Source organism: Helicoverpa armigera, chromosome 31 (genome assembly GCF_030705265.1).
Source record: "Helicoverpa armigera isolate CAAS_96S chromosome 31, ASM3070526v1, whole genome shotgun sequence".
Taxonomy (NCBI): Eukaryota; Metazoa; Arthropoda; class Insecta; order Lepidoptera; family Noctuidae; genus Helicoverpa; species Helicoverpa armigera.
The window spans coordinates 1,726,348-1,751,385 of record NC_087150.1 but is presented as its reverse complement, the minus strand read 5'-3'; the positions used below and the strand labels follow the sequence as shown (position 1 = coordinate 1,751,385).

Sequence of the window (25,038 nt, the reverse complement as noted above, 5' to 3'; positions counted from 1 at the left end):
CATTAATAATTTCTGATAGGACTTGTTTTTTACAAAATGGCCGATTGTCAATTTGACTTTTTGTGTCAAATTGACGTTGGTCATTGTGATTTCAACTATTGAATTAAACAGGTAGATAAAGTTAGTATGTAGGTATGTTTTTGGGATGAAAACACGATTTTTTAAAGACTTTTTGAAGTAAAAAATCAAATGATATCATTTGCTTAGCCTTTTCGCAAAGACTCTGTATTTTGGAGTCGTCTCCTGATCTTAACGGGTGCATCTGAGTAACAGTGTGCCACATTAAGCGACTGCCTCTCTGACCTCCTCAACCCCTTGACCACCTGATACACCTTGCTAAGACTGGTTGTCTTGTCAGGCTTTCTGGCTTCTGACTACCTGTGACGACTGTCAAAGATGTTGAAATGACAGCCGCGACCCAGCAATTTTGCCCTTTGAAACACAGATTAACTAGGACTTTTATAAATGAACTTATAAATAATTACAAGTTTTTTCTAACAAGTCCAACACACAGCTATGATACGATGTTCCATCATGAAGTTCCAGTTTATATCTTCCGGCTCCATCATCAGATCAGTTCGACAGTACTATATTATTGTATTGTCATAAGAACTACATACAGCTGACAATGTTCATGACGCTACGATCCTTGGAAGATGGTTAAATTAGTTTTCTTAGATTCCATTACATAGTTAGACCGAATAGCGTAGATTTCAATCGTGTTAAGAAAGCTTTAGGTACCCACGCAATATATTTTTTTTCACCTATTTTGGAAACCCTCAATACAGTTACAAGCTTTAAGGTTCTATTGTATTTTTTTACGACAACACAAAGGAATCACCTGATTTTTATAAATGGCAACTTTTGTCAATGCCGACATGATTTATTTCAATCCTAATCGTTTTAAATATCGAACTTTATTTTTTTTATTTTTGTTGTAAAAATAAAGTTATGTCATATGTTTCCCGCGGTTTTGCTCGCGTCTCAAGGCACACTCGAATCCGAATAAAAAACAATGATTTGTACAGGTTTCTATCTTTCTTCATTCACAACCAAAACATGAAATTTGCTCAATTCTACTTAAGCAACATACGATTCACATCCGACTGAGATCCAATCACGACTCAATAATGATTGAAGCGTATGTGGCATTCCGCAATTCCGCTTTTTTTTTAAATACACGTTTTTATCTTTTTCTGTCATTTAATAATGAATCATTTCGTCTTTTTTCATTTTCATTGAATGACAGAAAAGGATAAAAACGTTGCCACATACGCTTCAATAGTAATTGAGTCGTGATTGGATCGCAGTCGAATGTGAATTGTATGTCGCTTAAGTAAAATTAGGAGAATCGGGCCCCAGGTATCAACCCGGTATCAGATCGACTGACAACTTCGATTGGATTCAAGATTTTCTTCAAAAAAATGGGTCAACTTTTGGCCGACTGTTTAATCTGCAATGTATGGGTTTGGGTACTCTAAATTATCATGAATGTTGAAAATCGGTTTTAATTTCCCACCGACCAGAATTCCCACAGAAATGTTGCTAACTGCAAAAAAGGAAACATTACAGTGTTGCCACATACAAATAAGGTTGGCCGCGAAATTCTGAGTTTTCGCGCGAAAAGTATTTACTCGGCTGTGTGGCTAGCTAAATATATTTGTGGAGGCTCGGCGGATGAATTTGTTTGGACTTTTCGTTAGACATGACCACTAAAAGACATGTGACAAAAGAACCATATTTACAATTAAGTTACAGAAACATTGAATATCTTTTTTGTAAGAAATCATCAAATGATCCCTCCGCTGTGTGTGCAGTGTGAGGGTGTGTCAGACTCTTACTGACTAAACCCCACCATGTTCCTTCTTAAGCCCTTTATGTACCAGCGCCGCGGTAACTCGCGCGAACAAGCCCGCAGACCAAAATTGCATATCTCTATTATTATATGAATTACACTTCCACAAAGTTATCAAAATAAGTCACCACGAACTTATAAAGTTCCTTCTAATATCCGATTAAAGCAGAGACGAAATAAATGTAGATTTTGTCCGAGTGTCGTGTCTAGATGTAAGTAAGAAAAAACACTGACTTAAAAGAATTCGCATTAACCTATTTACATATTTTCTTTCTTTAATTTTTCTGTGATTGTATAATCATCGGCACGAATCTTGAGCGCTGACCTTCACCTGCGCAGAAGTGATTTATTAGCAAAGAACCAATCCCGAGTGACGGCTATGACGCGATGCGCTGCGGGCCAATCACCGCTTTACCCCGCCCCCGCGCCTCACTTCATACCACAAAAGGGACCCAATAAATTACTTCTGCGCAGGTGTAGGTTAGCGCTCAAGATTCGTGCCGATGATTATACAATGTTAAACTTCTGCATAGAACCTCCTTGTATCAGACTTACTAGTAAGGATGTAGCGCTAGGCAGAATGAGTGTTATTTCCTTGTCCAGTACACATTTACTTTGTTTCCTTTTCCTATTTAGAAATGGCGGGAAAGTAAGCAAGGAAGTTTGCTATTTGTTAACCGACTTCCAAATAAGAGGTTTGCAGTTTGACCGGTATGTAGGGTTACAGAAGAATTATATTTATATTGTGACATAAACCTATTGACTCTAACGTAATAACGTAATACTATCTACTATTTCAAGCGTATTTAGAGGTATTCTGATATAAATAATTTGCATCAATATCCATCCAGAACTTCTTGCTTGGAAGAGGACCTAATATTCCTATATTAATTTTATTTAACTGAGCCTTGTGCGGTCCGCAATTGTACTAGTGATTAAATGTTTATAAGTAAGATTTTTTCTTAAACAGCCCTTAAGTATTAATTATTATTTAATTAAATAAATATAACGCCTTTAAAATTATGACGGATTATGTAATTTGTCAGCCTTACTTATAAACGTAAATTATTTAATTCACGTTTATAAATAAGGCTGACAATCTTTCGCTTAGTATTATAAAGGAATAAGTCTAGATTTTTTTTACCATGGTGACATAACAAGCCATTGATTCAAGGGGCAATGCTCGCTACCCCATTAGATGAAGGTCCCATAGTAATCAGTACTTTTTGCTTGCCATTAGACATAGCTGGCCTTACAAGTCATAGACTATAAAAACTAGCTCACAACCTCGTTAGAAGCCTTCGCGGAATCAACTGGTGTCTATGGGCTTTTTAGTTGAAAGAAAAATAAGGGGAACAAATATAATGACCACCATAAAATGCTTTGATACCCTAAGTTTTGCAACCAGAAATATCTACTGAACACCAGAAAAATAAAGTCTAAAAATGTAATAGTACCAGCTATTTTAGTCACGACTTCACTTTAAATTGTATTCGACCACCAAATTTAGTAAATGATCACCAACTCTTGACGACCAAATTAATGTATTACTGTGATTGCCATAAAATGTAGGCTTATTACCAAATAAAGTATTATGATGCCATATTAAGTTATGTGTCCGGCTTGCAATGCATGCGTGAGTGTCAGTATGACGAGTGACAGGGGAAAATGGAAGAAAATGACATATTGCGCCGACGCCAAGTAAAATTGGGAACAGGGCAGGAGAAAGAAGAAGAAGAATGTGTTTCTCAATACACTCTTATCGCACTGTTTAGAGGCATGCAATAGACAATTTTCCACGCTAGTGCAGGAAAAGGGTCCCCATAATGTTATTACATTTATTTTATCAGGCCGAACTTATTTTTTGGAGTCAGTTTACTTAAACAGGATAGCAAGATGTAAAAACTTTTTTGATGATCATTTACTACTTTGGGTGATCATTTACTACTTTTGGTGATCATTTACTACTTTTGGGATAACAATGATTTTTTTGGACTCATTTTGCTGAAATAGGATAGCAGAATTTAAAAACTTTGGTTATAATCTTACTTTAAAATGGTGGTTTAATTTTGGTGATCATTTACTATTTTTGGCTTACGCATGATTTATTTTGGAGTAATTTCACTTAAATAGGATAGCAAAGTGTTAAAACTTTGGTGATAGTTTTACATTAAAATGCGAGTTTCATTTTGGTGATCATTTACTATTTTTGTCTGCTGTTTGTTACTATATCTGGTGATCAGTTAAACATAAGCCAAAAATAAGTACCTAGGCCTTATGTAAGCTCTTACTAATATTTTAAAAGTGAAGAGTTTGTTTGAATGCGCTTAATCTTAAAAAGTACTGGGTCGATTTGAAAAATATTTCAGTGTTATATGTATAACTCATCTATTTACTAGGGATGATGCAGACAGAAAAGTATGGAAAACGAAAGCATGCTGCGCTGAATACCGATCTACTAATAAAATAGGGATAAGGGCAGTAGTAGGATGATAGCCCATTTATTGACGTAAGCTATATTTTATCCATGTACGAGAAGAAGTTCCTATGAAACGCGGGTAAAACCGCGGGAAAACACCTAGAAAACACACTATATAAAGCTCAAGAACTACTGACATATGATTTGAAAAACTCTTTAGACCATTTACCAGAAGGAAGGCTAATAGTACTTTTTATCCACGTGCGCAGAGTCGCTGTAGGTATATACCTCTACTTACTAACTAATCTATGGCGCTAATGTGACAAACTATACCAACCTATCTTTCGTTCCTCCGTGATACCAACCAATCGAAATCTACTAAAAAATCAATATCGCACTTTGACCTGCTGTCAAATAAAGTTATTATATAAAACTGTTACAGATAGACAGAGACAGATATAAGCTTTCTGCTCACGCTTATTTAATTTGAATGATTTATCTTTTATACTAAAGTGGTTATTAGGGTAGCGGTCGATATTTTATCGAACGTCAGAGGATTACGAACGGTTCGCGTTGGATTAAAAGATAAAGATACTTTTTTTTGTAAATACATGGTACAAATAACAAGGGTTGATCAGAAAGTTAGCTACTTGAGACTGGAAGAAGTAAAAATATACTATTTCATAATAATATTATAAAGCAGAAGAGTTTGTTTTGTTGCTTGCTTAAACATGCCATTCTCACGAACTACTAGACTGATTTGTAAAATTCTTTCATTCAGCTTAATTGACTGCCCATTTATCGAGGAAGGCTATGTGCTACATAGAGTAGTTTTCAGGGGATTAAGATGGGAATCAGACTGATGAACTAAGTCAAATCACACTTTTGAACCAATTCCAAAGAATACTCAATTACTCATTAACAAAACTCATGAATACTGCTCTAATAATACAATTCACATTACGGTATGCCACCAAAATGAAATACCAACAAAATACCCCGTTAAAAGCCACACAAATCAGGTACAAATCAATAGAAGAAAGCATAAAGGAACCATTCGTGCATACTGACGGACACTGACGGACGTTGGCGACTGCTGTCTGACCGGATTATGTTCCTAAACGCCGCTACCTACGGAGCTGATTATTATCCTCAAGTTCGTGGCGACACCCACACTTGACTGCTATTTAAGCGAGTAGAAAGGTAGTATTTTTGTTAAATTGAGAATCCGGTGAGGGAAAAAAGTTGGCAATCTTTACTGCGAATTATGCTCTGGTAGTTATTGAAAGGTTACTTATATTTACATGGGTTTGTCATTTCAGTTTTGAGAAGGATATTACAGTTTTCAAGGCTTCATGATTCTTCATGAGTTATAAATACGTTTCTTAGACAGCGAGTAGTTGACTATCACTAGTTATTTGTGACTAATTAATACAAGAATTTTGTCAGCTTTTTTCCTAAACAATTGTCATAACAGTGAAAATGTGTCCATCTGTCCGGCTTTCACGCCTAAACTACTGAACTGTTATTGATCGTTGGCACGTGTGTTGGCCAGCTAGTTGCATATAAACTTGCAGTCTATACAATTTTCATAAATTTTTAACCCTATCCGCTAGTAATGGATGTAACGAGGTCGAACAATAAAATAGTATTGACGTTTTATGTTGTTTATTTTATTATTACAATGCACTTAATTGTACTTATTACTAATTTAATATAAGATACGCAGAGGACGATATGGCCGTGCAGGCGAGCGCTGACCAGAGAGGGAGAGGGTTGGTGGAGGCGGAAGTGTTTCATAAAATATTTAATAAATGTCAATGTCAGTGTCAAATGTCAATTTTATGTTTGGATACACTCCGCTACATCATCCCCCTTTAAAAACAAGTTTTTTTTTTACAATTTATTTGGATTTCTAAACAGTACCAATCTTATCCAATCCTTTGAAACTGCCCATTCAACCAACCGCAGTGAGCCTTCCCCACTGAAGCACAAAGCCTATGCAGGTCTAATGTGAAAGGAGGTTCTGGTATATTTTACATTGTTTTTCTTATCTACTATATCATAAGATCTGAATCCATGTGATTTTACAATAACTCCAGGTAACCACAACTTATCATTTACATCCTTTTTAAACCAAACATTTTGATTAACATAAAATTCGTTCTTAAATTTACTTGTTTTATTGTAGTTTTTCATATTTCTAATCATAGATTTGTCAAAATGATACAACTTATTTTCATAACCTTTTGGTTTCAGATACTGTGCAGGTACAATTCTTTTAGTTCGTAGATTTCTGTTCATTAATAGTTCACTAGGTGTTAAGTTGGTATCAGCTACTGGTGACGCTCTATACATTAATAAAGCTAATCTATAATCAGTTTTATCCTCATAACATTTTAATAACATTTTTTTAGCAATTTGAACTGCTCGTTCAGCTAGACCGTTTGATTGGGGATATCTAGGGCTTGAAAAAGTAAATTTGAATCCCCAGTCCAAGGCAAATTGTCTACATTCCCTGGAATCAAAAGGCACATGATCCGCCACTATTTCACTTGGGATTCCAAAGTTAGAAAAAACATCAATGAGAACATTAATAACACATTTTGCTGATTTACTAGTGACATACTTAATATCCAACCACTTAGAAAAATAATCATAAATAACTAGATATGCTTTGTTTTGAAGTCCATAATATCTATACCTAATTTAGAGAAGGGTAGATCAGGAATACAATGAGGCAGTAATGGTTCCTTAACATTATTGTTTTGATACATTTGACAAGGATAACATTTCTTTACAAATTCCTCAATATGATTGTCTATGTACGGCCAATAATACAATTGTCGAGCAAGTCGTTTCATTTTATTTGTACCAATGTGACCTTCGTGTAAACTAGATATAACAGACAGTCTTAACCCTTTAGGAACAATTAAACGGTCTCTATAAAACACTAATTCATTATCTAGTGTGAGTTCTCCTCTTAACTTATAATAGCTTTGCAAATTATCTGTTATATGTTTGGTTGTGGGCCAACCATTTTTAATAAATTCTCTTAATTTTAATAATTCACTATCATCAGAACTTGCTTCTATCAATTGCTTTTTCTGTTCATCAGTACATTCTAAATTTTTAGATAAACCAATACAGTGTATAACCTCATGCATATATGTTTCATCTATATTTTCACATTTTTGATAAGATCTAGATAAAAGGTCAGCAATGTACAAAAATTTACCTTGTAGGTACTTGAACTCAATATTATATTTTAATAATTTAAGTTTCAGTCTCTGTAATCTAGGAGATGGGATTTCATGCAAATGTTTTTTTAAAAGGCTTTCTAATGGTTTATGGTCATTGTAAACAGTGACCTTACGGCCATAAATATAATAGTGAAATTTCTTTGTAGCCCAGACTATACTTAAAAGTTCTTTTTCAATTTGAGAGAAATTTCTTTCCGCAGAAGTTAAGCTTCTTGAAGCAAATGAGACAGGTTTGTTGTTTTGTAAAAGACAGCATCCAAGACCTTCTTGAGATGCATCACACTGAATTACTATGGGCAGGTTATTATTGAAATTTTGTAAAACTGGGGCTTGTTGGTTGCACTGTGATCACCTTGGCAACCACTTCAATGGCCGTGCAGGCGTGCGCTGACCAGAGAGGGAGAGGGTTGGTGGAGGCGGAAGTGTTTCATAAAATATTTAATAAATGTCAATGTCAGTGTCAAATGTCAATTTTATGTTTGGATACACTCCGCTACAATGGAAGCTTTCCCTTTATTTCACATTACCAAAAACATCACAAAATCTCCCAAAGCCACACTCTTTGTGTAACCTTTTATCCTATAGGTAAATAAATTGCCTACATAAACTATTTCCAAAGAACAGTGGCGAAAAGTCAGCGTTATTGTCCCAAAAAAATATTCCATTAACCCATTTCTTAACACCACGTCAATCAAAAGAGTTACTAACCATTCAATGTAATTCAAAAAACTTAAGCTCACTCATAAAGTTGTCACAAAGAAGGTTTTATGCTTATTAGTTCAGATTAACTCTATTGAGCAAAACCTTTGTGCGATTGCCTTTTTACTCGCTCACCTTTTTAAGAAGGTTGTGTCGCCGAAAATATTCGGAGTAAGGATTAACTTCGTGTTTGAGAAACAATGATGTAATTATTAAGGTAATTGGATGACTAATGAGATGTATTTATGTTCTCTATTTAAGATTTTGTAAGAGTTAAGTTGTTGGTTTACAGTATTCCTAGCTTTTTAACCCCCGACGCAAAAACGACGGGGTGTTATAAGTTTGACGTGTCTCTGTGTGTGTGTGTGTGTGTGTGTGTGTGTGTATGTGGCATCGTAGCTCCCAAACGGATGATCCGATTGTAATGCGGTTTTTTTTGTTTAAAAGGTATGTCAGTCGGGAGTGTTCTTAGCTATGTTTGGTGGAAATCGGTTCAGGTCTTCAAGGTCATCAGCTCGTTTGCTAGATGTGATAGGAATGTTACACGCTCTGTTTACTTGCAAGTATATGTGGGATCTGAAATTTGAAACACTAATGCCTTTTGGAACCACTGAGCTGGTCTGCTGTTAGGGCACGAAGGTAGGAGACGTAACCCTGAACTGCCTTTTAGTAAACCCATCGAGTTTGGGCTCGTTGAATTTGTCTTGACGAGTTCTCTTCATGTTTCTGATTGACGAGAACCTGATGCTGGAAATGGGATGTGGCGGATGAAACCCTGAAATGCCGGAATGAAACGGATAAACCGATTTATATTTTTGCTGAAAATCTAGAATGTCCAAAGGTTAATCTTTATTGTTTCTCAGTCTGTGCAATTCTCCCAGAGCCAGTTTGTCATGAGGATTGTTAAACAGCTTCCTTTGGCCGAGATCGCATATAGCGACCCCCTCTTAAGATAAAATAAATTAAATGAAAGAAGGAAAAATTAAGGAGCTCCTTTAAAAAGCATGAAATAAAATTAAATTATAAATTTAAAAAAACCCCCGACCCAAAAAAAGTATGCAATAATTATGACAAAAGGTTAAAACGCTAAACCCTATAAAACGCAAAAAATAACTTTTAACACTACGTAAACTAAATTTTGAAGTGTCGGGGGACCGCTTTTTACCTTCATAAATACTTACATAAATAAAATGATACCTACCTAATTACAACATTCGTTTTAAAAAAAGAAACTCGTATCTAAAGTAATGAATTAGAGCGGTCCCCCGACACGACAAAATTTAGTTTACGTAGTGTTAAAAGTTATTTTTTGCGTTTTATAGGGTTTAGCGTTTTTAACCTTTTGTCATAATTATTGCATACTTTTTTTGGGTCGGGGGTTTTTTTAAATTTATAATTTAATTTTTAGCAACTGTGTTGGTGTGCCTTCAGTCGAAGTCAAAGTATTTTTTTTTATTTAGGCACATATAAAACGTCACACTAGATGCAAATATAGTGTAGATTCAGTTGAATATCAGTATTTTGGATAGAGCGCGAGCGCCTGAAAGCTTATCTACCAGCTAAAACTTATCGTCAGAATTTCTGGCTTCTGACAACCAGTAACGACTGCCAAAGATGTTGACAGCGGAGACCTAGAAGTACAAAGTTTAAACTATGCTGTCTTATGTACTTTTTCAGTTCGAAAACGACTATTTTTCAGCCTTATTTAACTAAATGCTTTTCGATTTTGTTATAAATTACGGGCGAAGGCAAGTTAACAATAGTTTGAATTAGAACTATTACGGATTTTATCAGTTTTGCCATCAATTTCTAGCGTTCCCTAAACACTAATAACCTGTCAGATTGGCAACATGACAAGCGAGACTCCATGACAAATAGCGAAACCCTCAACGTTATCCATTCTTCACAAAACACCGTGGAACGAGATTTTTTCACCGGACAATCTAACCTTTGCGTCCTTCAAACCATTTTGCGAAAAAACTGGATATTTCTACGAAAGTTTTTTGCAATACACCATGGGAATAAAGTTTGGCCATGGAGAACAAAATAACTGGCGGAGGTGCCATAACGCAAAATCTGTTAAGAAATTTCGGTTGTTCGAGGGACCAGGAACGTTACCTCTTAGTCTTAGTTCTTGATAAAGATAAGATAAAAATAAAGATACTTTATTTTGTAAAACATGGTACAAAGCATAGGTGTTATAATAAGTAGTATCAACTCATGTTTTGCCTTATGATGGCGTACAAAATTTCAAATAGTTCTTAAGCAATAGTCTGTCTATGGCTATATCTATCTTTTGTAATAACCAAACTTGTTGACAGATGTCTCAAAGAACCCGAACTCCTCAGTAGTCTACTACAGTATCCAGTAACTGATCGTTTTGCTCATATCCACTGTACGTATTTGACCTAAAAGAAGGCACCTGACCTACCTGCACTGTAGCATCTCCGCATCTTTCCTTGCTCCGATGATTTTGGCTTATAGTTATCTTTTTAATAGCAAAAGGCGGTATCAAAAAGAGATGTTTTGCTTCAAGAAGTTGTCCTATTATCCGCTGTGGTCTCTGGTTTCAAATGGACACCCCATGGCCTATAGAGGCGGGTTCTATAAATACATGGGAAGCATTATATATCATGTGTGGGTTCATATAATGTTATAATTTGGCCTGGAATGTGCAGTGGGCGCATCCTATTGTTGAATGGGGATAAAATGGCGGAAAGCGAGAGTTCGGTATTGTTTTTAACCGACTTCGAAATAGGTTCTTAGTTTGATTTGTATGTATATATGTAGGTGTGAGATTTTAAGCATAGCATTTTGTCAGATTTAGGTGAAGGTTTTAAGTAGATTTTTTTTTGTAAAAGTTTTTATAAAAAACACATTGCACAAACACATTGCAGAAGTAAGCAGGAGGGTATATTGCTCGTTTCAATCACTCAAGCGTCTCCAGAAGTTCCTGCCTTTTCCAACAAAGATTACTCTTGCTCAGTCGCTCCTCCTTCCTTTGTTAGACTATGCTGATGTCTGTTTCCTTGATGCGACTGAGGAGCTACTTGATAAACTCGAACGTCTGCAGAATTTATGCATCCGCTTCATTTTCGGCCTCCGAAAGTACGATCATGTGTCGGAATTTCGGAACCAGTTGAAGTGGCTGCCTATTCGGCGGCGTAGAGATGCTCACGTTCTTTCTTTTCTTTACTCTGTTCTTTACAATCCTCTCGCTCCAAGTTACCTTCGTGAACGCTTTGAGTTCCTCGTTCCCAGAGGCAAACCTTGTCGCTCTTCCTCATCTCTTCTGCTTCGTATCCCATCCCACACTTCAAGTCGCTATGATGGATCATTCACTGTTCGTGCTGTTAGGCTGTGGAATACCCTTCCGCATTCTATACGCGAGAGCTCATCATTGGATATGTTTAAGAGACGAGTTAAGGAACATTATTTATCAACATGACCTTTGTATATTTGTGTATATATTTGTATATATTATATTGTATATATTATATTGTATATATTTCATGTAATTATAAAAGGTATATATTTAATTTATTATAAGGAATTATTAATATAGATTCTTTTTATTAGTATAAAGTTGCACATTTGCCCTACCCCATCAAATCACTCTTTCACTCTAAGGTTGGCTGGAAGAGAACCCAACACTGGGTTAAGCTCGCCATTGTACATTATCTCTCTGTATTCAGTGTGTCTCTCTGTATTTATGTGTGCAATAAAGAATAATAAGTAATAAAAATTGTTGAAGTACTAAATGTATAATAACAACTGTAGGTACTTCTTTCTCATATATGTAGATACTTTCTATAAACAATAAAGACGTATAAATACGAAATATGTAAACAAAACCTTTCTTCTTCAAAAGTCGAGTACCTTCTCTCAATTCTTCATAAAACTAGTTAAAAACATTTAAATAAATTTAAATTCTAACAAAGAAGCGACTTTTTCATCAAAATAAACATTCGAGACAAGATGCACCCCACACAATGTAACGCCCTTAAAAAACCCAATTTTGCGCAGTCAACCAAACTCCCTATCTATTATTTACCCTTTTTAGCACTAGATAATAATACATATATAACAAAGAAATATCGAGCGCTTCCTTGATAAGGTACGGTAGACTGCACATCAGTGGTAACTGTCATGCACCTTAACTCAATAGTAATAAGTACGATTTTCCTATAAAATTGTTACCACTGACCTGAAGTTGACTGTACGTCAAAATCTTCGTAAAACTGGTTTGGCAAGATGGCGGCTCCCGCCAAAACAGCTGTTGGCGTGTGAAACGTCGGAATCCAGTATTTTTGCTAACTAATATTATTTTGTCATTGTTAACTGTTTTTAAACTTGTTTTTTTGAAATATTATATTTTATTTCGGATATTTTTTTTATTCTTGGGGGTTTTGTAGTTTGTTTGTTTCATGAAGGCCTCGTTCCGACTAAGGGCGGTTCTCAATATTCTATCTATCAGGGTCCCGATTCTCCTAATTACCCGACTGCCAAAGAAGGAGGGTAATGTTTTTCGAGTGTATGTAAGTATGTATGTATGTATGTATGTATGTATGTCTGTTCCTTTGTGACCTCCTGTAGCCTAAACGGCTTGATGGATTTTGATGTATGAGGTATCGTTAGATTTGTCTTGATTACGGGAGTGTCATAGGATACATTTTATCCTAAAAGTCCCACGGGATATTTTTTCTAAATTTCCCTTTAAAAAAATATGTATGCGGTATCATTAGATTCATTTCAATCACGGGAGTAATTAATATAGGATACGTTTTTTCTCAAAATTCCCACGGGAACATGTTAATTCTGCGTCAACGCAAAGCAACTCATGCGTTAGCAAGCAAAAAGCGATTCTTTTGGCGATACAATCACGTCGTCTTGATCAAATGCATGAACGTCGTCTTGATCGTCTTGAACGTCGCATTGGCGGTAAAGGACATTGTTCCGGCTCCATACATGTTCTGCCTAAGAACCGTTCGAATGGAAAGTCACTTCTATAAACTCTTAAAATTGTATGGAATCCTATGAAATAAGTTTTCACGAACGGACACTTCAGGAAATTAAAATAATTACGAAAAAAGTTAATATTTTGAGGTTATAAATAAAATATAACCAAGCTTGCGTGAAATATCAGAGTAGTATTATCAAACTACACTATACAAAATATCAACAATACTATGTATAGCTCTATATGTTCTCTTCTAGATCCAGGAAAAGACTACTCTTACTAGATACTAGGAAAAGAGATAGTAAATAGTCAAGTTTAAGATAATTCTAGATCTTTAAAACTACGCAATGGATTTGGGTGCGATTTTTTTTAATAGATAGAGTAGGTCAAGAGGAAGGTTTACACCAAGGTTTTACATTGCCACCGTGCGAAGACGGGGCGTGTGACTAGTTTTCATAAATGCTTAGAATTTTTATGAAAAACAACTACCTAAACGCTTTTGCTTTCAACGTTACGTTTCTTAATATATAGTGAATCCACTTTGGATTTGTGATAAAACGCATAAGTTTCCAAAATGGAAGAGTTCCATTCACTACAATTCATAAAATACCGATATTATTACTATGGAGAATTATTTATTTAAATGATTGTTACTACTTTTATATTAGACAGTTACCTAGCTATCTATGTACATGCCATAAGGCGGGAATCGAACCCGCGATCTATTACCGAGAAGGCACAGACCATACTAAAAATGTCATTACCACACAAAATAATTTAACAGTTAAAGTAAGGTTTACCAATAACAATGAAAGAGGTTTTCGAGGATGTGCAATAAAAACAATATTTATATTCAATTAAAGGTTTTTAATCATCAATATTTCTCAATAATATATCTAAGAACTGAGTAGGGGGTTCAATTGAGTTTTGGTATCTCGCCCAGCTTAAATACCTACATATTCTACGCCCAACGATACAATTGCAACAGTATGCCTGATGGTAGAAGCTTCTTACAAAGTACACAATTGCGTCCAACAGTGCATTGCATCTTATTATGCTCAACTGCTTCAGACCAACACGTCGTACATATAAGGTCATGAGCTTTAACCTGTAATAATAAATACAAAAAATCATTAGTAAATATCAAGTAACTTGCAATTGTGGGAATTGATTTGAAAACCGAGAAATTGTGTGCTTATGAAAACATAAGTAGGTAGTAACATTCTTATCAAAATTAGAAAAACACTTTCGTAGACCACTTACCATACGGGGAACAGTCCATTGTTGTATGCAACGAAGTATATCTTCGTTTTCTAATACCAAAGATCCACAATTTATACAATATACTATATTCTGCATCCATTGTTGTAATTATAATATAACTAAATTCGATCATAGACAGAGCAATATCCGAAAATGCCAGGAAAATCCAGTCCTTTACACAAAGCCGAGTCTACCAAGTACGCAATCTAATCCGAGTCCGTAATCAAGCCAAAGTTGTTAGAATAAAACCATGAAACGCATAGAAAATCACAAAAGAAACGATAGTCGCAAAGCAAACTGACTTCTTGCAAACTGACAAGAACTGAAGCAATCAAACTGAAGTACACCAGTGTTGCCAATTACGAAAACTATAATCCTACTCGAATGCCAAGCTAGAAATTCGCGATTTCGCTCAAAACCATCTTAAAACATTATACAGAATACTAGTTTTTTTCTAGCTAGTCAGTTTAGGTATTTAAATGAATAAAGTATTACCAACTAATTTTAATAACCGACTTCGGAAAGGAGGTTCTCAATTCGATCCGTATTTACCGAAATCCCGAAAACTTCCGAAACTGGCAGCACTGGCTCATGGCTGACGGAAACATTTTATAAGGCATCAATAATTGTGACCCTACTTTTTATTTGGAATTTATTTATTTGAAGTGTCCGTGGAATACTAAAATATGTTTCAAACAATATAAAAAGAAATAAAAATTATAGTATAATTTTTATTCACATCGGTTCTTAGGCCAAAATTGAACAATGTCCTTTATGTTGCGGAGTAACATCACTCGTAATCTAAAGCCAAATGTCGTCGAAATAATTTAAAATGGTACTTACATATACATAGTCTTCTACATCTACAACATTTTCGTTAAATAAAAACAGCTAAAAAGTTATAAATAAAAGAATTATTATTAAAAAAACAAAATACCCGACTGCACACTAAAAAAAGAGTAAAACAAGCCCCACAATAATATTGATCAATACAACTTTACTGAATATAATTTATAAATATTGATGGAAAGCATCGCAGGCGGGGACCACCTTGACCGCCACCAACGAAAATTCTGCTAAATGGTGCACAACCGAAATGACTATAAATAAGCCTCTGTTGGTCCCCGCCTGCGATGCTTTCCATCAATATTTATAAATTATATTCAGTAAAGTTGTATTGATCAATATTATTGTGGGGCTTGTTTTACTCTTTTTTTAGTGTGCAGTCGGGTATTTTGTTTTTTTAATAATAATTCTTTTACTTAAGCGACATACGATTCACATCCAACTGAGATCCAATCACGACTCGATTACGATTGAAGCGTATGTGGCATACCGCTATTTTTTCTTTGAAATAAACGTTTTTAACCTTTTCTGTGATTCAATAATGAATCATATTGTCTGCAAATTATTTACGATTGCAATATGATTGTAGAGCAAACTACCGTATAAACCAAAATCACCAAAATGGCAGACAAATCGCAAACCAATCGAATGTCGTTGGAATACGATTGGTCTTTTATTAGTAGCAGAATGCCCGATATGGTTAAAACTGCTATTGCGATTCAATTTCTATTCAATTTTGACATTACTAACTTAAGAGAATCGAGCCCCAGGATGATTCTGAAAATCTATACAAAACCATCATTAAGGCTCCTTGTCTTGTCAAAATCGACAACCTGAGGGGGTGAGGTACGAGCCCACTTGCTTCGGGGCGCCGCTCACGTTTTCGCCGATACGAAAACAGTCGACAACTGATTTTTGACATAACTCGTATCCTTGCCTGTGTTCACTGGATGGAATAAGGTAGTCAGTAGGAAACTAAACTTTTTTAACAAATAATAATCTTGCAATAATTTTCTTTAGATTTTTTAGAAATCGCAAACAAATGATTCACATTAATATGTTCCCAAACAGACGTCTCATTTATAATTTTGATTAATATTCCTACGAAAGTCAAAATAGAATATGGTATGAGATAAGAGTTTTTATAGATTACAGGTAATTTTGGATTTTGAATAAAAATTACTTAAAGGACAATGGGCAAATCTCTATGGAGCCCGGGCTATCAGCGGCCAGCGATGATTTTGGTACTAACGAATGTAGTGTGGTCATAAGTGTGGTCCTATAATTACTGTTATGAAGTTCTGTCTCCGTGATGTACTTTAAAACCGAAGAACTTTGAACTTTTTTGCCACCTATTGTCATACAACCCAGTTAAAAGGTACGCCTTAAACGGGTTCTGATTACTCATAACAACTGTCCAAGGTGAATAAACATAGCTGGGACGGGTTATTCCCGTTCGGTAACACCCTTTCGTGAACACTGTTGACCATCGGGAAAAAGAAGTTTCGTTCGTTCACAGTGTTGACGAACGCTACTTATTATTTCGGGAAATTCCCGTTCGGTAACACCTTTCGTTCTTATCGTCAACACTGTTGACGATCAGGAAAAAAAAGTTTCGTTCGTTCACAGTGTCCATGAATGCTGGTTTTTACCTATATTTGGATTTTTTAAATGTTTTAATGGATTATGTTAGATCTTTTAAAACACAATTAACTAGAAAATAAAAAAATAGCCTTATCATGTTCATAATAACTATTTTACACTTTAAAAATTCATGACATGTTTTATTTTTATTTCTATATTTTAAAAATAAAAACCAGCATTCATGGATACTGTGAACGCACGATACTTTTTTTTCCCGATCGTCAACAGTGTTGACGACGGTGTTACCGAATGGGAATTACCCGAAATAATAAGTAGCGTTCGTCAACACTGTGAACGAACGAAACTTTTTCCCGATCGTCCACAGTGTCGACGAAAGGGTGTTACCGGGAATAACCCGCCGGGACCACATAAGCATAGCTAGAAGTGCTTTCTGTAACATTGAAGAAATCGCTACTTAGCGACGAGCTACTTTTCATACAAGAACAAAAAAATACTTTAATAGAAACCTATATTAGATGATCAGGATTGATTAGAAATAACAAAACAAATACCTACGAAATAACAGAATTAAGTTAATTTTATATCAAAAACTGCGAAAAAATGGATGTCTCAGCTCATACATTTCTGATGCAAAATTACCGAATATCTTTTTCCTAAATGTCCCGCGGGATAGCGCCCATAGTAAAAGTTATTTCTAATTACTACTAGAGCTATCGTTTGATACCAATTTCATGGCTGGCCGCCGTAAGCCCAGGAACGCCCAAACTCAAAGGACTTTTCGTTGTAATGATTTTCCCTGCCAAATATTGTTTGCATAGGCATACAAGGCATAGAGACCATTTCCACGCCTTGTATAACTGACAGACTGAAAACAGTTGTGTACTGCACAAAACATTCACAATATTGAGAAATAGGCACATCGTTAGCTTCATTACAGAAGTTTGGTTGTAAAACTGCCTTCAAGCAAATCTTATAAAAAAGGTCGCGAAAAATACATCGTAATTTTAAGACATGAACCCAGGAAATTAGAGAAAATGCTCTTTAAAATAGTCATATCTTCACAAACCCGTTACTTTCTGAATGGCAACATAGCAACATTTTGCTATACATTTTTGTTAGTTCTTTGTTTCACCGCTTCCAATGAAGCTCTATTTGGCTTTTTTGATCAGGTTTATTTTTAATTTCGGGTCCAACTGCTTTTACGAGTAGTCTTGAACTGAAGAATGATCACCTAGGTAGAAATTCAAATAAGTGGTTTTGTATCATAATAATATATAAATTTTATAAATCGTTTTTTCTATCATCCGAAATGGTTGATATGATATCCTAAACAAAACTTCTATGTTTACTTCATATTTTTACTCATTACGGAATAATTAATTATTTTCGACGTTCTCACGTAAATTATTCGTTTTCGCTATCGTAAATAAATCATTTTTAATTTCCTTATTAGTCAGATTCCAAAATAAATTACTACAAACACAAACCTCCTTGCGCGTCAAGCAATGACAGTTTAAATTCGGCTACCATGACAACTACGTTTTGCAATAAACAACCTAACAATCTAATACAAATAAATATTTGGAAAATAAATAAATTTTGTGAATGGAATCACATATTTACCTGAGTTTAACGGTCATTATCTTAATGTTCCTATTTTTTAAGACCGGTGGAAGGCGTCTAAAACTGTAATCTCACATCATACGCTTGAAAACATTTTTTTTGTAAGAGTAAAGCATCCACAACACTCATGATCATCTTCCATGGAGCTAATTATATGTAGTACATTAAAATAAATCCACTTTCAGTCATAAAAAAAGAACTTATAGGATGTTATAACAAATATATTTTTTTATATTATTTTTGGGAATACGAAGGATGAACTGTCATTGGATGACAAAGCGACATGACCATTCGTCTTCACGGCGGAACGCCGTCTGGCAGAAGGTAAAATTCATGAAATGAAAATTGACATTGAATTTTATACGTTTTTTAAATATTTCTCCTTATGTGCTTTATAAATCCATATAATATGTGGTATTTTTCTTTAGCTTAGGAAATATTCTATCGTTTAGTGATAAAACATGTGTAGGTTACCATTGAATATTTTGAGAATTAGCTGACGAAAAATTTTTTCGAGAGCCATTTTCAAGCCTTTTTTTTTCTATGTGTGAGACTATTTTTTTAGTAGGTTTTTTTCATATTCTCTGGTCAATATCCTCGACTACTCACTGTTAAATTTTCTGATCTATAGAATGTATCCAGGCCTCATACTACCCGACGAAAAAACTGATGTTTTCGAAGTGCGGAGCCTTAAAGAAATATGGTGTGCCAAAACGGATAGGCAAATGATTTTTTCTAAAACCACGTGTGGCGGCTTGCTTTTGCAATGTTGGCATAACGAACTTATGACGTATTTCCGGTAGACATATTATCTCAAATTCTCAACTCATAATGAACTATGCGTTATCGATCATTATAACTTATGATATATCATTATTTACCAAACCAAAAGAACCTGCAAAATATTTTTTTTAAAACGCTTTCATTAGGTCGATCTGTATGTAACTATGTAATGGAATCTAAGGTTACTAATTTAATTATGTTCCAGGGATCGTAGCGTCATGAACATTGTCAGCTGTATGTAGTTCTGATGACAATACAATAATATGGTACAGTCGAACTGATCTGATGATGGATCCGGAAGATATGAACTGGAACTTCATGATGGAACATCGTATTAAAAGATCTCTAACCATTTTAACAGGCATTTATAGAAGCCTGTTTTAAACTACTGATTTATTTCAAATTAACAATAAATAATTTAAATTGACAGCACACAAAACCGCCAAAATAAATGTCAGGTCAATCAGAATCTCAGGCATGCAAAGGCATTAACCTATCCAGCCAACGGAGCACTCAGCTGACGTACTTGCTTTCGCAAACCGGTAATATAGCTACAATAACCCTTAAAATCATTTGTAAACACAAACCCATTGCTTTAAAACATGACAATAGTTCCAAAATTCAACAAAAATGATAATAAAGTAAGTATTTGTGGGCTATTGTTAGTTTTTTTTAGTGTGACGCCTGTTTTTGGCGGGAATCAGCTGAGAGAGCAAACAGGTTAGACAGCCTCCTTGTATTATGAAACTCCTTGGTTCGCGGTGTGCTCGAAAGTATTGGGAAGACTTTTTTGTTAAAATTATTATTTTAGAAGGTTTGGGAGAGGGTCATTGGTGTAGTTAGTTATTAATGGTTTAGAATCTGTAGGTAACTAAGCTTTTTATTATTTAAAGCTGAAAATACTGTAAAAGTCTTCATTATTGGAACAAAATTAAGGCTTCCGGAACTATGGCTGAATCATGCGAAAACTGTCATTATTTTTGCAAAAATTACACTCAAAGCTTATGTCTAGAACTCAGCTTATTATAGAAAAAGTAACAAAATGTAATTTTAACTCATTTTTTCATGAGAAAGCCTTCTAAAAGCACAAGAAAGTTAACAAAATAATAATAAGTCTAGCGACACATTTCTTAGTGTTCGCAAACTTGGTACAGGGGCGCCTCAGACTCAACGATTCGAAATCAGCTGATGGAACGGCCGGCCATATTTTTTGTCGACCTTTTTTTTAAATTCGCTAACAGGTTCGGCTTTACGCATACATACATACATTCTCGGAAAGCTAGGAACTTTTTTTACATGAAATATTTGAAGCAGGTACAATGTTCCGGCCTACGTATTGTTAAAAGCTACATTTTTCGGGTATTTTAATATGTTTATATGGCTATCGGGTGTGAGGGTGGGATCTTATCTTATGAAACTCGCATCGAGGTCACGCTTTTTATTGTAACCTGTCAGATTTGCCGCCATTTTTCATGTCAAAGTGACAGTTAGTTTCTTTTTTACAACTTTTTAATAAAGAAATGCAGTTTTCCGTAAGAGTTTGGACTACAAATGAGGTTTTAGTGTTTAAGTTAAAACTTGAAATCGCGTGTCTAAATAACGTCTCGGCATTGTACCGACTTCGCACTCGGACTGAGTTCAAGGTCACAGTGTGTAAGTTTCGGACGTTATTACGAAGTTACTATTAAGTAATCTCTAGTTGTTACTACGTGTTTGTAGTTTTAAGTCGTAACTTTATAACTGGCAATCAATTTGAGCATTGAAAAACGTTTTTTTTTGTCACGCTATTCCTCATGTTTCCCCCTTTCTTGCTTTTGATTTTGGACCTAATCATGATTTAATTGATACATTTGTAAATAATTCATCATCCTCCTGCCTTTATCCCGATTTTATTTGAGGTTGGAGCAGCATTTTCTCCTTCCATAAGGCCTATCTGCCGTCATCTCACAAATCACTTTATTTTTAGCAATATCGTCTTTCACATAATCCATCCATCGTTTCTTTGATCGTCTTCCACTATATCCGTCCACGTTCATACTCATCACCTTCCTCACAACATGACTGTCATTCCTCCGCATCACATGCCCATACCATGACATACAGTTCGAAAAGATCTAACACAGCTGATTTTATCTTTTTCTAGACATAAGATTATTAAATCTAGTCTAGTTAATAATAGTAAGGTTATTGATATTTATCTAAGCTGGGTTCCGGGTCAAATATCTTTACGGTTTTATTTTCGAAAAGAATTTTAATATTGATGATGCAAAAACTTTTTCATTTGAAATAACTGTTTTATTTATATTTTGCGATAGGTAGCGTTATTAGCTGTTATTTCAGTATTAAAGAGGAACTTCCACTGTATCCTCTTGTTTTCCTCAATCGTTTAATTAACCAACTTCAAAAAACCATAAGTTCTCATTTGTACTCATAATGTTAACGAACTTTTTGGTAAATTTCGTAAACGTCAAAATCAATCTGACATTTCGACAAACGTCATTTATTTTGCAAAATGCCTTCGTCCTTCAAAGTTATGGTTAGCACCTATTTCTATACATCCTACGACGGCAAATAGCTTAAAAATAGACCTAGACATGACGAATCTAGACTTAAAAGCTTATCTTCTTATCAAAATGTCATAAATATTACTGAACACGTAACCTTCGGGCGGGAAAAGCGCGGGCTGTCAAAACGAAAACATACAAGCTATTTAGAACTTTAACTCAAAGACTTAAGTGCCAAGTTCTTTTAATTACGGACAAGAATCTTTTTGCTGTGGTACAATAATGTCGATCGTGAGAATTATTGCTCGGCAATCGATTTTGAACTTTGTGTCTTAAGTATAAGGTTGAATTTTATTTGTAAAGCGGTGGCATACCTGTTCTGTGACCGACAATGACCTCTTGAAAAAGCGAGGGAAAAATGCTCTATCGAGAACAAATTCTTTTAAACTAATTTCAACCTTGGGTTGGTAAGTTAAGGTTTATATCTGAATGGCAAAAAAACTGAAATGATGTAACTGATAACATATTTTTTGATTTATTAATGTAGAGCATATAGAATGCTGATTTGTTCGTCTTTGGCAGGAAAAGGACATGAGCGGCCATATTTGTTTCTCTGTAATAATAATAAGCCTTGCTGACACAACCTTGGAGGTAAATAAAAGATAAACTCCATTGATAATGTGGTTTTATTGATAAAGTTTATGTCTCATTGATAATTTCAGATTTAACTGTCTGTAAAATGTAAGTAAGTAAGCTTTTTCTAGCTTACAAGTAGTCGCTAACTTACTTCACAATAAAGTGCTTAAATTATTTGTATCGAATGGCCTATGCAGCTTATTATATGATCCTAATTTATCGAATTACTTACCTATATATTACTACTTACCTATAAAAAATCATTGCCTATATGTATAGCATATTAGAAATTCATAAATAATCTAAGTGTTGACTGTTTTAAAGGATAATAGAATTCATAGAATTACTGACTCAAAGTCAAATCAGTTTTTCTTTTAGGCCTTTAGAAGCTAGAATTTTATTATACTGACTGACAGCAACTGTCAAGTGTCAACTGTCAACTGAACCAAAGGACAGTCAGACCTACCTTCCCAATCAGCTGTTCTTGCTGAAGTAGGGAAACCTTTCTGCCGGGGCTGCGGGATTGTTCGAAAGAGTTATCGCGGCCCTGGTACATAAAAGGCCTACGACGGAACACGACGGTTTTTAGTCAGTAAGAGTCTGACACTCCCTCACCGCTGCTAACCCACAGCGGGGATTTTTGGAACCCTTCAAACACTAATATATCAGTCGTTCGCTCTCTTCGGCCAATCTACCGAGATTTTGCAACAAAGTCTTCCGTCAATAGAACTCGGCAAAATAAACTATACGGACCTTCTTCCAAGAAAATGATAGACAAAAATATAACGCCTACTTGGTCAACACGAAAATCCCTTTTATTTGTCAACCTTAATAGTTAGTCAAGTGTAAATGATGGCCACCAAAAGTGCTTCCGTTATGAGACCTCCTATGGAGTCCCTTACGAGTTCTTAAACGCACTTACTTGGTACGATAAACTGTAGGTCCCGGCTGTCATTTGAACATCTTTGGCAGTCGTTACGGGTAGTCAGAAGCCAGAAAGACTGACAACCAATCTTACCTAGGTATTTGGTTGCCCGGGTAACTGGGTGGAGGAGGTCAGATAGGCAGTCGCTCCTTGTGGCACACCACACTGGTACTCAGCTGCATGCTGTTAGACTGGAAGCCGACCCCAACATAGTTGAGAAAAGGCTCGGGAGATGACTTGCTACACTTTCATGAAATAAATCATTATTTTAAGAGCAAGTAAAAGCCTACAGCTGATTTTCGCAACAAGAATTGCTTTAACACCATTTAAAAACACGTAATTTCATATTATTTAACACAGTCACGGAAAAAAGGCACCATATTACGACATTACCGCTAAATTGGCAACTAATTTACAAGTATAACCTTTATTTTGTTGTTCTAAGGTTCAAATTCGTAAAGCAACGAATTATACGAATGCAAACCGACCGGGAGAATTCAGATTTAAAAACAACGGTATAATAACCGACGCTTCATTTCGCGCGCTTTTACATCCTGCAAACTTACTAGTACAGTTCAAATAACCTCTATTGTGATGAGATAAGATTGAATTTGGTTTGACGTAGTAAATGGTTAAGTTGGTGAAACGCTTGACAGATAAGCCTGAATGAGCTATTGAGTTCTTAGAAAATGAGGATTTGTTCTAAACCTGAGAAGTAGTTTTGTTTATTTTATATTTTGTTTGTCAGCTGTTTTCGCTTAGTGTACGAATCAGCTGTGTAGCTTTACTAGATTTATTTCCTCGTCTTACAATGCGAATGACGCTAAAATATTAGCTATTTCTCAAGTTCAGAAACAGTGGAATCTACTTATCACTTCTGACTGGGGGTTTCCATAACCGATCCATCTATTTGTTTTGCGATTAGAGATTGACATTTAATATGATTTATGCTAATGTCAAAATTGATTAAAATTCTTCTGATGCGCAGTTAAAGCTTCTTTCTTCTGCTTACTTATCAATTTGTCAAGCCTATGTTACTTTGAATAATATTATAGGTACTACTCTCGTCCGTTTACATATTTCTTTATTTGTAAGCCCTGGGTGGGCTGTGGGCCATCTTGAGTTGGAGTTTAAACATGTTACTTATCTACGTTATTTTAGTGTAAGTTTCGAATATAACTTTACAAGGTTTCAATAATAGTAGAGCTTCGAGAGCTAGGTTTATAAAAGCTTTGAAATCTCTTGACTGGCTTTCTAAGAGTAATAATTAAATAAATATGAGTCCAAAACACTAGGAGGTCAGATTTTGATGTCAGACCCAGAGATAGGAAATTCCCTGAAGATGGACATAAGCTGCTTTTTATATTGGTAAATTAGCTACTCTTAGTTTGCCTGGTAAAGCCATACCTAAGCAAAAGCTAGGCCTCATCTACATGTTAGGTATGTACATATATATGTACATACGTTTGTAGAAAATATGCATAAGTAGCAAAACTACCCATATTCCTTTCATATTTGTGTTCTTAAGCCTCGAGTAACATTTGGCCGCTTGTCGGCTTTTCAAAAACGGAAAGTAGCAATCATTAACTTTATTGTAACAACATTCAGTTCAGAAATATGACAAAGAAACAATACAGTCCCTTAAACGGTATCTTTT

At 35.1% G+C, this 25,038-nt stretch overlaps 1 long non-coding RNA gene across 1 annotated transcript in view; it reads left to right on the top strand.

Annotated features, from left to right (window-relative positions):
- Positions 1–2,202: 2,202 nt before the first annotated feature.
- Positions 2,203–25,038, top strand: part of LOC135119227 (uncharacterized) — a 233,682-nt gene continuing 210,846 nt past the window's right edge. The window contains exon 1 of the long non-coding RNA XR_010278061.1: positions 2,203–2,329. This is a non-coding gene — a long non-coding RNA (uncharacterized LOC135119227). The remainder of the gene's footprint in view (positions 2,330–25,038) is intronic.